Source organism: Loxodonta africana, chromosome 9 (genome assembly GCF_030014295.1).
Source record: "Loxodonta africana isolate mLoxAfr1 chromosome 9, mLoxAfr1.hap2, whole genome shotgun sequence".
Taxonomy (NCBI): Eukaryota; Metazoa; Chordata; class Mammalia; order Proboscidea; family Elephantidae; genus Loxodonta; species Loxodonta africana.
Window position 1 is genome coordinate 33412477 of NC_087350.1, and position 14521 is coordinate 33426997.

The 14521-nt window shown below is 40.9% G+C and overlaps 1 protein-coding gene across 5 annotated transcripts in view; it reads left to right on the forward strand.

Annotated features, from left to right (window-relative positions):
• Window positions 1–14521, forward strand: part of PRUNE2 (prune homolog 2 with BCH domain) — a 313858-nt gene that overhangs the window by 38387 nt on the left and 260950 nt on the right. The window lies entirely within an intron of this gene.

Genomic DNA, 14521 nt, shown 5'->3' on the forward strand with positions numbered 1-14521 from the left:
GGTTATTTAATGCAGTTTACGGTGTACTTTTTCTTAACCTGCCTACCGAGTGTGAAACGCCACCCGTCTAGTGTCTCCGGTAGCCAGCTCACATTTGGGCAGAGAAGGGATTCACAGACGCTTTCATCGTGCCTTTGCGCCGCGAGATGGTCTCTGCCTCCTAGCCTTGGTGTGCCGTTTCAAAGGCACCGCGAGGTTGCCTTCAAATATGCTTCAGAGGAGGATGCACCGTTGGGAGCCCAGAAGAGCCAAGAGGCACAATAGAGCTCTTGGGACCCCTTGATCCCTTGAAAAGGGATTACAGATGTGAATTTAGACTCATGCATTGAAGAGAGGGCCAGCTGTATTTTGGGATATTAGAGCTACTTCGGTACTTGGGTGGATTCTTCGGGGAGTGCTGTGGTGGAGTGCAGGTGAATTATTAATATTTCTGAAACTACGTACAAGGCTGCCTTTTTTTTTTTTTTTAACTTTTTATTATGGAAAATTCCAAACAGACAAAAGTGGAAAGAATTGCATAACGAACCCTCATCAGACCTACGACTTAGCCTCGGTAATTATCAGTGTTTTGCCAATCTTGTTTCATCTATTTCCACATCACCGGGGCATATGCTTGTTTCCTGGGGTATTTTAAAGCAAATCAGACATCATGTCTTTTCACCTGTAAATTATACCGTTTGCATCTCTGTTGAGTAAGGAATTTGTGTGTGTGTGTTTCTATAACCAATGGGAAACACTGAAAAAACAATAGAAGCTCCTGTGACTTCTCAGCCTGGGACACTTTCCTCTCTCTTCTCTTGAAGACAGACATAAGTCACCTCCTCTAAGCAGCCTTTCCAGCACTCTAGGGCAGTTAATGGCTCCTGTGCTCTGTGCACCCATACTGTTTTTCAGCGACCTGTGACATACAGATTTGTAGCAGGGTGATGTAGAAGTGGGAAAAAAAAAAAAAAAAGACTTTTTTTGTGCGTCATTTCTCTGTCTGTTCTATCCTTGACCCCCCCATTCCCTAGAAGAGAGGCTTTTCTAAAAGGCCATCAAGCAGCAAGGAGATGAGGCAATCAGGGATGGCAGGATGACAGAAGGGTTTGGGAAGTGTACCTGAGGACCCTATGATGGTGGAGCTGGCTGATGCTTCCTTCTCAGGGGACGTTGCTGGTGAAGTGAGGAGACAGTCCTCCAAGGGACTACGCTTCTGGTTATCAAGAACTTTGTAGGCATGGTATGGTGTCTGTTGTTGCTAAGCAGAGCTAAACAATAGAAGCGTTCTAAACACCCACCTGTTTTTGCTAAGTTATATAAATGTTTATTCTTTTCATTTTTGTAAAAACTACCATAGTAATCCATATTTGCCCCATTTGCCCTGAGATAACCAAATGTTGATCATGGTGATTTTTAACTATGTGTAAAACCACCTAGGAGGCAGAGTGTGGTTAGACAGAGAAGGGCCTTGGAAGCGCAGGATTACCACAAATTCTTCGCAGGTCTGTCAGCCAGCACAGCATAAGGAAGTGGTGAAATACACAGGCTTTGGAGAAAATAGACTTTGGGGATCCTAGTCCTGTTTGCGGAGCCCTGGTGGTGCAGTGCTTAAGAGCTTGGCTGCTAACCAAAATGTCGGCAGTTCAAATCTACCAGCCACTCTGTGGAAACCCTATGGGGCAGCTCTACTCTGTCCTATAGGGTTTCTAAGAGTCGGAATCAACTTGATGGCATTGGGTTAATCCTGTTTGCAGTTCCTTTGGCTAGTCCCGCAGGCAGTCTCTGTGGCTCAGACTTTTGATCTGTCAAATGGGGGATCATATGTAGTATTTCCTGCTTGGGATTCTCAGAGTTTCGTGAAATGAATCCAGGTTTGGAGAAACCATATAACACTGTTAGCTGGCCTGCGGTTGCTAGGGAGGCGCCACTTTGTATTCGATGTGAATGACGCTTCCTAGAGCACATCCGTATGCAATGTGACTGGCGCCCCCGGGAGTTGTGTGACAGTGAGCCACTGCTTGTTGTCACTATTGTCATTAACTGGTTCTTGCCACTTGGGTTTCTCTCTCTAGTTAGCTGGGATTTGCCAGCAAAGCAGTGGGAAGTTATTTAATCGCCTCTGATCCGTGGGTCCCACCCTCTCACTATGCCTTCTCTTGGTCCTTACCCCACATTTTACTGTCAGTACCCTCCAGCCACGTCCGAGTCCTACCTGTCAAGGATTTTTTTTTTTTCTAGCATCTTCTCTCTCTTTTCCACTCTGAGACTCTGAAGTTCTCAATATTTTAGTGCGTTAAAAATGCCCTTGATACAAAAAAAAAAAAAAAAAGTTGGAGGACCTTATTCTATATTTTTCTTTTGGTGAAGGGGCCTTAGTTGAATCAAGCTTCTGAAACAGAAACAAAAACAAACCAACAAAAACTTGGGAGGGCGGCAGAAGGCAGGATTTTGATCAGTTACTGAAGATAAACATGCATTACTTAATCAGGTCCAGATCATGGTTAAGATGTTATTACTCCCAGTCAATCTTCAAACCAAAGACTCACTGTCCAATTGCTGCTTGGAGAGTAATTGGCAATTATTTATAATAAGGCTTTTTGTTTCTACATTCCTACCTATCTTAATCATCTAGTGCTGCCATAACAGAAAGACCACAAGTGGACGGCTTTAACAAAGAGAAATTTATTTTCTCACAGTCTAGTAGGTCACAAGTCCAAATTCAGGATGTCGGCTCCAGGAGAAGGCTCTCTCTCTCTCTGTCAGCTCTGGAGGGAGGTCCTTGTCCTCAATTTTCCCCTGGCCAAGGAGCTTCTCAGGCACAGGGACCCTGTGTCCAAAGGACGTGCTCTGCTCCTGGTGCTGCTTTCTTGGTGGTATGAGGTCCCCAACTCTCCGCTTGCTTCTCTTTCTTTTTTATCTCTTGAGAGATAAAAGGTGGTGCAGGCCACACCCCAGGGAAACTCCCTTTGCATTGGATCACGGATCTGACCTAGGTAAGGGTGGTGTTACAATCCCACCCTAATCCTCTTTAACAGAAAATTACAATCACAAGATGGAGGACAACCACAGGATAATGGGAACCGTGGCCTAACCAAGTTGCTACACACAGTTTTGGGGGGACATAATTCAATCCATGACACTACCTCACACAGCTTCACATCCATGCGTTAGGCAGCGGGTTTGCATTACTCATGAAGTGAAATTGTTAGGTTGCTAATAGTTGCAAAGTATTTGGAATTTTCAGAGCGGATGCCACAGCATTAAGGAATGAATGCTTAATATCCTGGTTGTTGTTGGAATTATAAACTCCTGAGGAAATTACTTAGAACACTATCTTAAGGAAAATAAAATGGTAAGAAACATTTCAATCTTTAATTCAGAGTTTTATGTAATTCACCATTGAACATAGCCACTAGCCCGAAATAAAGATTTATTTTACAAGAAGAGTAAAAAATTTAAAAAAAATGTGATATCATCTGTTTTACAGCTGTTTAATCTGGTGAAAGATTTTGGTGATCTGAGGCATTTTAATTACCTATTGTTAAAGGTTCCATAATATTTTAAAATCCTTGTGATTTAAAGGTTCCATAATATTTTAAAATCCTTGTGATTTGTTAATCCCTGGATATGTATTTTTATTGAAAGCCCAATATAAGACCTTTGTTAAAAATTAAAATAACAAAAACCCTCTAACAGCCCTTTTCTTTATGTAATTGATTTATTTTACATCAGAGGTAGAAAACTTTGTTCAAATATTTCAGTATAAAAGTTTCTTTGCATAGTCTCTTCATTGATTTGGCACCTTGAAATGTCAATAATAACATTCAAATTGATATATTGAACAATTTCCAATTTAGGGGCTCTGTTTGGAGACCCCAGGCAGCTTTCTCAGTAGAGGAGAGCAGACAAAGGGAAAATGTTTGAGCAATTGAAAAATAGGGTATTTAACACTTGGAAACACAAAATTACATTCTCCCAAGATTGGACGGATCCTGATTTTTCCTTCTGATGCTTAGAAGACATGACACTTCCCTGGGAAGTGTGTTCTTAGCAGAGCATGGTACTATGTTAATGTTACATGTTTTAAAAATCAAATTAATTTAAAAAATACCAGTGGAATAATACAGAATTTATATATGCACGTATTTCTATATCTTCATCTGTATCCACATGCTATTACATTACTCTGTGCCACAAAACGTGTATTTTAGTAAAGCTTTACTGAATACCTACCTACTGTGTGTCAGGTACTGTTTAGTTTTGAAAACAGTTTTCTATTTTACAAAATATTTTGAGAGAAAGGGAGAGACCAGGCAAGTCTGAGTGGTCACCTGGAAGGTGAGGGTCCTTCTATCACTGAAAAACACACAGTGTAATAAGTAATAGCATCATTAAAAGCTGTCATTTTGCAAAGCACAGTAATTGTGGTGCATGTCCCTTGTACCTGTCCCTGGGAACCTGTATAACTCCATCACACTGGAAACACATCTTCTCCTCCTGCCTGCTCCCAGCAGCTTCTCTGTTCATTACTGTCATGTCTGAGCGAGTTTCAGACACGCCAGGTGTGTGGTGTCACCTGCCTGATGTCCATTCCAAATACAGACATTTACACTCGTGAGTATTAAAGCAATAGCTCTTCCTTATGACAACAGAAAGCTGACTGCGGAAAAGCAAAGCTTCTGGGAAAAGTTTTCAAGCGCGTCTTGGCTTCTTCATGGGGCGGGAGGGAGAAAACCTGACTAATGAGCTTCAGCCCTTCCAAATCAGAGGGAGAAAAAATAATTAAAGTAGCAGAAAAAACCTGTGCCGTGTAGCGGTGGGCTTCTGAAAGGGAACATGTTAAGAGAACTGGACCTGAGAGAAGGCTCATGAAAGAAGTTCGGTGAACTTAATGTAGAGCAGCAGATGCCTTTTTATTTTTTTTAATTGATTATTTTTTGCCCAAGGGTCTCTTATGAATCACAATTTTTTCAATAAAACTGAAAATGAGAAAAACATAAATTCCTACAACTTTTACTAACTTTAAAGAAGAGAAAAATAACACACAAAAAATTTAGAGCTATTATTAAAATATTAAGTGTAGGGCAAATTTGAGAAGTAATAACCTGAGTACACCTTTCCAACCTTTTTTTTTCCCCCCTGGGTGATATTGTGTTTTGCAACTTAGGTGGGTTAGGTGTTGCCTGTTCCTAGGAAGAAGTCCTTTGCCCCTAGAGACACTTCTGGGTGCTCCTCCAGCAGGGATATTATAAAATGACCAATGTGGGTGGGCTTCTGCTTTACAGAATTCCTTCAGCCCATGCCAAGTCTCTAGCGCAGCTTTTGGCGACTGGTGGCTGCAACTCCAGTTCGTAAAATCCTTTATAGGTGTTAACAGTAATATCACTTCCTCTTTCCTCTGTTTGAACCTCCTTCAACTGGTTATTAGTAATGTGGATACAATAAACCTGAGAATATTCGTGGGCACTTACAGAGCACTCCAACATCAAGTGGCTACACAAAGATGAGCAGCTTATTTTTCAGAAGGCTCTGTATTCTTAGCAGAGGGCCTTGAAAATGTTTTTGGAAGGGTGGAAAAAGACAGGTAAATTAAAGAAGTTCAAAGAACATCACACCTGTTGTTATTTTGGTTCTCTTTTGTCTGTTCTTGATATAAACCCAGTTGCCATCAAGTCCATTCCAACTCATGGTGACTCCATGAGTGTCAGATTAGGGTTTTCAGTGGCTGATTTTTTGGGGAGTAAATCACCAGGACTTTTCCTAGGTGCATCTGGGTGGTCTTGAATCACCAATGTTTCGGCTAGCAGCCAAGCACATTGACGATTTGCACTGTCCAAAGATTCCATCTGCACAATGAGAAGTTCAGCTCCTGGCTACAAATCTGTGTGTGACTTTTCACGTGGGACCAGAGGCAATTACAAAGGCTGTACCTGGCAGGCCTCAGGGGGAAAGGTGTCTCCCCAGCCAGACTTGGGGCACAGCCAGTGTATGGCAGTCTCTGAAGGGAGTCAGCTAAGGACTCAGCCTCCTACACCCCTAAACCCCAGCCTTGCTCTTCTAGCCCAGGTGTCTCCATACAAAGGCCTCTTTATGGTGGGCGGGGAGGGCCTTCAGTAGAGGCCTTCCTCAGGCACCTCTACTGAAGCCTCCTTATTGGGGAGATGATGGGGGGGGCAGGATGGTGAGGAGGAGTATGAGTGGGGAGGATCGGGAGGGGAACCTTGAAGACAGTTTTCCCCACCCTGACACAGTACCCAGTACTTTTCCATCACTAGTCTTTCCCTCACATGGGGTCTCTCTGAGTTGAAAACTGACTAGATGGCACCTAACAGCCTTTGCCCCTCAACACTGAGTCCATAAAACTGCAGGGGCCTTTTGTCCAGGGCTTCCTCAGGAGTGAAATGGGTCCTCATGTCTTCTCTGATCCACCTGACCTCCACCCAGGCGCCATTCCTGGGGAAATAACAGAACAGAGGAGAGCTAGCCTGCCTTCTCCAGGTAGCTCTTGCTTACACTCTCACAGTAAGTGGTTAAAGGCCGGATTATGACTTCCTTTTTTTTTTTTTGGCTCATCTTAATTGGCTTCTCAGACACCTGGCAGCTCAGCTCAGCTCTCTCGCTCAGTTCTCTGACACAGAGACATTCAGTGCGTGTAAAGGATGCTCTAGGAGTCACACAGTTTTCCCCTGATGTATTGTATGCCTCCGGCCTACACCCACCCCTGGTACAGACAGCATTTCTTCTTTCCATACATGGGCAAAGTGAAGAACGGGGAAGCATGGCTGAATGTTCAAGGGGATTAAGACTGAAGTCACAATGTGGGGCTATTTCTCCCTCCATAAGTTGTTTTTGCTTTAATTTGCAGCCAGGACAAACATTTAGATACATGCACACAAGAACATGTTGTTGTCGTTGTTAGGTGCTGTCAAGTCGGTTCTGATCCATAGCGACCCCTATAGGACAGAGTAGAACTTCCCCATAGGGTTTCCAAGGAGTGGCTGGTGGATTTGAACTGCCCACCTTTTGGTTAGGAGCTGAGCTCTTAACCCCTATGCTACCAGGGCTCTACACAAGAACATGGGAATAACATCAGGATGTTAATATGAAGGAGGAAAAAAAAAAAAAAGCAAAAGCACCAAAGTAAAGTGAAAGCTCTCAAGTCCTGTTCCTTCAGTAATTTCTCTGACACTGAGTCATCCTGACAGTCCTTGGAAGCACTGCTGATTTAGCCTTATATTCTAGTTCTACCCAAAACATTTCTTTGTTCAGTTATATCACAGAAGATTCTGTTTGAATCTTGTTAGGGTGATATGTGATGGCTCTGCGTGGTCTGAGATGGTTTGTTTTCTTCTCTGTTGGGTCCTAATGGTTAAGTGCTTATCTACTAACCAAAAGGTCAGTGGTTTGAACCCACCAGCCGCTCTGCCGGAGAAAGATGTGGCAGTCAGCTTCAGTAAAGATTAAAAACAAAAACCAAGCCCATTGCCACCGAGTCGATTCCCACTCATAGCGGCCCTATAGGACAGGGTAGGACTACCCAATAGAGTTTCCAAGTAGTGTCTGATGGATTTGAACTGCTGATCTTTTGGTTAGCAGACGTAGCTTTTAAGCACTATGCCACCAGATTTTCCTGGTAAAGATTACAGCCTTAGAAACCCTATGGGACAATTCTATTCTGTCCTACAGGGTCGCTGAAAGTCAACTCACGTCAATGGGTTTTAATGGTATCTGGGTGGTACAGGTGGTGCTCTTGGCTGCAAACTGAAAGGTCTACCCAGAGGTGCCTCAGAAGGAAGGCCTGGCTATCTGCTTTGAAAAATCAGCCATTGAAAACTCTGCGAAGCACAATTCTACTCTGACACACATGGCAACTGTTTTTTTTTTTTATATAGTATCATGAAAATTGCTGTTTTCCTCCACCCCCTCCCCCATAACCCCATAAGACAAAAGATCAAAAGGAACTCCCCAAATGGCATGAGGAGTATGTTAGGGCTTGTGGGAAAGGACAGGGTAGTAGGTATGAGGAGCATGTGAGGAGTCAGGCAAACCATTTGTCCTGCTTTTGCTACTTTAACCCCAACCTGGGCTATAGCTGCCCATGAACTCGGAATTTGAGCTCCTTATTTATTGCTTTGATGCATTCTCTCACAGATATTAGCGAGTGTCTGCTTTTTAGTCTAGGTGCTGATCCACCTCTACAGGCTGAAACCGAAGACATGCTCTAACTGGTTGCTAAGAATGTGTATTCAAGGGCCTTCTTTCCTCCCCGTCTCCATCTCTCCCTGCCTCCATCTCTCCCTCCCATCTCTGTCTCTTTCTCTTACGCTTTTTATATTCCTGGCTCTCTACGAGTTATTTTTATTGTTAAAGTGTTCAAACATGCACAAGAAGAGAGACCAGAGAGAACTTCAAGTACCCATCACCCAGCTTCAACAATTACCAACATTTGGTGAAAAAGTCATCTTAAAGTTGAACACTTACTAGCCTTTGGGGACAGCAGTTGTATGTCTTATTGTCATTCCACTTAGAACTAGGCATTTGGAAATTATTTGAGCATTACAACACATGTCCTACATTGTGTCAATGGAAAGAAATCCTTTATAACTGCAATATATCATAAAAAATGCCATATGAAGTTTTGGAATCCCTGGGATATCGCTGAGTGCAAAATCAGTGTCTGGAAACAACAATACCAGCTGTTTTGTTTATTGATACAACAGCTACGCCCTTTGCCTTGAAATCATTTAAACTTGAACTTAAAAATTACTCTACACTAAAAAAAAAAAAACTAGACACCTGCTATTTAGCAAGTGCTGGAGACAAGGCTAAGTAATCTCTCGTAGCTAATTGCAACTCTGCCTTTCTTGGTGGTTTATGGGTGTATTTCAGGGCCCAGGATCGGGCCTGCTGGATATACATCTACTAATAGCAAGTCGTGTTTTGATAAGCGTTCCATGGAGTGCTGTTCATGATGCTTGAGATATTTAAAAAATAAAAATTATTATAAAAGTTATGTCTGCAGAATAATAGTGAAATTAGAATGTGGAGTACAATCAGAAGTCAAGCATTTGAAGTCTTAAGAAGAAAAGTGAAAATGTGAGATGACATAATACTCATAAAATCTGGTACTTTATAAAATTGTTTCAATGCATTTTCTAACTTAACACCATGTGGTAGACAGAGTACACATGTCATAATGCTCTGCTCTGTGTGTGTCTGTGTGTGTGCGTGTGCACGGAGAGAGAGAGAAAGGGAGTGTTATGGGTTGAATTGTGTGTCCCCCCAAAATGTGTCAATTTAGCTAGACTGTGATTCCCAGTATTGTGTGATTGGCCACCATTTTGTCATCTGATGTGATTTCCCTGTGTGTTGTAAATCCTACCTCTATGATGTTAATGAGCTGGGATTAGCAGCAATTAGGTTAATGAGGCAGGACTCAATCTACAAGATTAGAGTTGTGTTTTAAATCAGTCTCTTTTGAGACATAAAAGAGAGAAGGAGCAGAGAGATGTGGGGACCTCGTACCACCAAGAAGCAAGAACTAGGAGAATAGCGCATCCTTTGGACCTGGGGTCCCTGCACCGAGAAGCTCCTCAGCTGGGGAAGATTGATGACAAGGACCTCTCCCTAGAGCCGACAGAGAGAAAGCCTTCCTCTGGAGCTGGCACCCTGAATTCAGACTTCTAGCCTCCTAGACTGTGAGAGAATAAATTTCTGTTTGTTAAAGCCATCCACTTGTGGTATTTCTGTTATAGCAGCACTAGATGACTAAGACAGAGAGAAACCCTCCACCAAATGAGTCTTTTAAGCTTGAGAGGATAATTACTTACAACCTTAATGTAATCTTTAAATTTTTGTACTTTTATCAAAGTGTTATTCCATAATATTGTTGTTTCTTAGGAATGTGAATGAGAGGATATAAAAGTAGAAAACTCTCTTCTGCCTATTATATCCGATATCATTGTTTGTTTTCACCAAGAAATGTTGATTTGAGTACCTCCTTTTTTTTTTTTTGTGCAGAGCATGGCCTTAAGGAGCTCTGGGTCACACAACTTCAAGATGTGGCCAGGACTCTTAAGAAACCATTAATTCCATTGAACTGGATCTCTGATGTTCAAGAGCTGATCCCCAAATGTGTGCGTAGCCAGGAACTAAAGAGTGTACATCGAAGACAGCTACTGTTCAGTTTCATATGTGAGGCTGAGGTTTGTTTCTCCCATACTGCGCAGCAGAAGTAGGATGTTGGGCCAAAGAGGCAGCCTGTGAACTTTAGATGGGGAATACAGGGTCTTGCCTGCCTCTTCTGTCCACCCCTTGGTTCTTCGTTCGTAGTTGCCTCACGTATAAAAATCTGTCTCTAGTTATATTTGGTTGTGCAACCACATTCGTAAAAGTCTTTTCAGTACATTCTCAATACATGTGGAAACCCTGGTGGTGTAGTGGTTAAGTGCTATGGCTGCTGACCAAAAGGCCAGCAGTTCAAATCTTCCAGGCGCTCCTTCAGAACCCTGTGGGGCAGTTCTACTCTGTCTTGTAGAGTCCCTATGAGTCAGAATTGACTCGACGCAGTGGGTTTGGTTTTTTCAAAATATGTATTTATTTTTGAATTTTATTCTTGTATTACTACATTAGCATATAGGGTGGATTGTAAAACCTGTTTTAAAAAAATAGAAAATTTGAAAGGATGAGATAAATGGGACTTCTCATACTTTTTTCCCTTACTCCTGGAGGTGTACTGCCTCACTTTAGAAACCATTAACAGGTTTCAACTGGGTGAATTCTAAGGCCTCCTCTATATCTTGTTGTTAGTTGACGTCAAATTGGGTCTCACTCATGGTGACCCCATGTGTCCAGAGTGGAATTGCTCCTTAGGGTTTTCAAGGCTGTGACCTTTCGGGAGCAGATCTCCAGGCCTGTCTTCTGAGCTGCCTCTGGGTGTGTTTGAACTGCCAACCTCGGGGCTAGTAGTCACACACTTAACTGTTTGTGCCACCCAGGGACTCTCTTCTAACTCTTAACATCGGTAAATCTAAATAGTAAAACATTTGCTAAAACGTCACTAGCAGTGGTTTCTGAAATTTTACTTGAGCTAGCAACTCAAGCAGTCCCTTCCTTTCGAAACCCAATTGCAGGTACATTCTGTGGTTGACAGGGGCCAGATAGTTTTTGTGAGCTAATCACAGACTCTCTTTATAGCCATGGTTTCCCAACCTAACTGTTCGTGAGAATCAATCTCGACATTCCTAGACTCCGCTGCAGGCTACTGAATCTACGTATTAGGGGTTGTTGTTGTTAGGTGCCATTGAGTTGGTTCCAACTCATAGGGACCCCATGCGCAACAGAACAAAACACTGCCTGGTTCTGTGCCATCCTCACAATCTTTGTGATGCTTGAGCCCATAGTTGTAGCCACTGTGTCAATCCATCTCATTTCACTGACCCTCTACTTTATCAAGCATGATGTCCTTCTCCAGGGACTGGTCCATCCTGATAACATGTCCAAAGTATGTGAGACTTAGTCTCACCATCCTTGCTTCTAAGGAGCATTCCGGCTATACTTCTTCCAAGACAAATTTATTTGTTCTGGCAGTCCACAGTATATTCAATATTCTTTGCTAACACCATAATTCAAATACTTCAATACTTCTTCAGTTCTCCTTATTCTTTGTCCAGCTTTCAAATGCATATGAGGTGATTGAAAAGACCATAGATTGCGTGACATCTTTGCTTTTTAACACTTTAAAGAGGTCTTTTGCAGCAGATTTGCCCAATGCAATGCATCGTTTGATTTCTTGACTGCTGCTTCCATAGGTGTATTGATTGTGGATCCAAGTAAAATGAAATCCTTGACAGCTTCAGCATTTTCTCCATTTATTATGATGTAGCTTATTGGTCCAGTTGTGGGAATTTTTGTTTTCTTTATGTTGAGGTGTCATCCATACTGAAGGCTGTATTGGGTAAGACTCAGAAATTTTCATTAAAATAATGTTGTAATAGGTGATTCCAGTGCAGTCAGCAAGACAATAGTGTCTAACAAATGAAAACTACAGCATGGTTTTCTTCTGAGAGGCAGATTCCGGAAGAAGCATCCATGTGATGTAGGGAGAAAAATATTGTAGTCCATCTTTCTAGGTCATTAGATATTGATCTAACTCATTTGTTGATAATAGCTGCTTGAATTCTGTTTTATGAACATTCCATAATTTATCTAACTTTTCCTTGGTTGTTGTTCATTTAGGTTGTTTCCTTTTGTTGCTGGCTTTTAAAAAAATTTCTGCATTAAAAATACCTCTTCAATAAACATTCTTTTACATCTCTCCATATTTATGGGTACTTTTATTTTGTAGAATTGATTCCTAAAAGTGCATCTTAATGGATGACCAATTGCTGTCAAATCAACTCCAACTCATGGCAAACCCACCTGTGTTAGAGTAGAACTGTGCTCCTTAGAGTTTTTAATGGATGACTTTTTTCAGAAGTAGGTCAGCAGGCCTTTCTTCCAAGGGGCCTTTAGGTGGATTAAAACAGCCAGCCTTTCAGTTAACGGCCTAGAGAGTTAACTGTTTGCATCACCCTGGGACTCCATTTTAATGGATACTGTCAGATTATTTCCAAAGAGATTATAGTATTTCCTAATGCGATCTGCCTACAGTCTAACCAGCAGCGGATATTAACACTTAATTTTTTGCCAATCTGATAGGGGAAAAAATGACATCTTGTTTTTGGTCTAATTTGAATTTTCATCACTACTAATGAGGTTGACTCTATTCATTTTATATATTTCATATATTCATTCTTCTTCTGTTAATTGTCCGTTCCCATCCTTAATCCATTATTCCATTGGGTCGTTTGACTATTTTTTTTTTTTTTTTAAATCAATGTGTAGGAACCCTTTGTATGTTAGGAATATTGTCCTTTAATGGTAAGATGATGCAAATATTATTTCCCACTCTAGAGTTTATTTTGTATCATTCTTTATGGGCTATTGTCGGCAAAATTTCCCTATTTCTAACTACTTTGAATATTGATACCTTGGGCACCTTAAATTTAATTGTAAGTTGTATTATTTTGACCCGAGGCTACTCACAAAACAGGAGTAACTGTTTTTTATTCAAGAGACAGGAGACATCTGGTCTCCAGGCAGTCTCACATGTATTATTGCAGAATTTTCATGAAGCAGGGTAGGTGGATTGAGGAGAAGTAGGATACAGAATGTGCCACTGCCCTTTAGTGCTCGAAAAAATAATGTCATATTAAATAACGCATACTTATTGCACACTTAATGCCATCTATTGAATAATTTGTTCCATGGATCCCCAAAGCCAAAGAACAAAGTAGTATCTTATTGACATTACCAGAGATGAATATGTTAACAATATTTTAATAGTTTATTCATTGATAAAATAGGAGAAACATCCTAAAAGATATGCTGAGAAAAAGGCACAAAAATAATGTGCTCAGATGAAGAATATAATGTTTGGTGTCCATACGAAAAAATTACCTAAAGCACTTATAATCAAAATAAATTAAACAACATTAAGTTATTCTTTTACCTATCAACATATAATGCGTACATACACTCCTGAACGTTTGAAACTCAAGTATTTCTGTGGATATGGGTGTAAATTTTTACAATCTTTCTGATAAGCATTAAAATACTTCCATTGTTTGATCCAGAAATTGCAAATCCAGGAGTTTATCCTGAAGAAATAATTAGGGATGGACACAAAATAATATCTTCCAAATATTCACTGCAGTCTTATTCATACTACCAAAAAATTAAAATAACTTAAATCTCCAAGAGGGGGTTGACTAAATAATGATGATGAGGATCCATATTAAGGAATACTATATGCATTATATGCCATAATCATTCATTTATTCATTTTTTCAGTAGTTATTTAGCACCTACTATGTGCAAAGCAGTAGGTTGGCAGCTGGGGTTATAAAAGTAAACACAAGTCACCCTGGCCATCCAATTTTATATTTTAGCATTTTAGAAGAATGCTTGTTAAGAAAAAGAGGTTACAAAATATTATGTATAATATGATCATAGTGTTGCAAAAAAAGAACACTCATACAGGCATAGAAAAAAGATTGAAAGGAAAACATTAAATGTTCATAGAGGTTAACTTTGGGTCTTGAGGGTTTTTTTTTCTTTTTGAGTTTCTACATTTTACAGATATTTCGTGTTGAACATATATTATTTTATAAAATAATTAATGTGTAAATCTTAGGTGATGTGCATACAGGTTTCTCTGTGTGTTTACCAGGGGTGTCCTTTCTCATTTTGTCTTTAGAACTCTTTTGTTGGCATGCCTTTGATCATTTGGAAGCTCTTCTGAGCCTTTCCTGAAGTTCAGTTATGTCCTGAGTGGTTTTGAATGTTGGAATGACTCCAAACTGGAGGTTTGAGCACAGCGAAGGGGCACCTGATAACACAAGGTCAGAGGAGACAAATGGAATGCTGTGGACCCAGATGCACATCCTATGAGACTAGATGAAAAGATAATGGCTCTCAAGTCTGCAAAGAGAAAGGC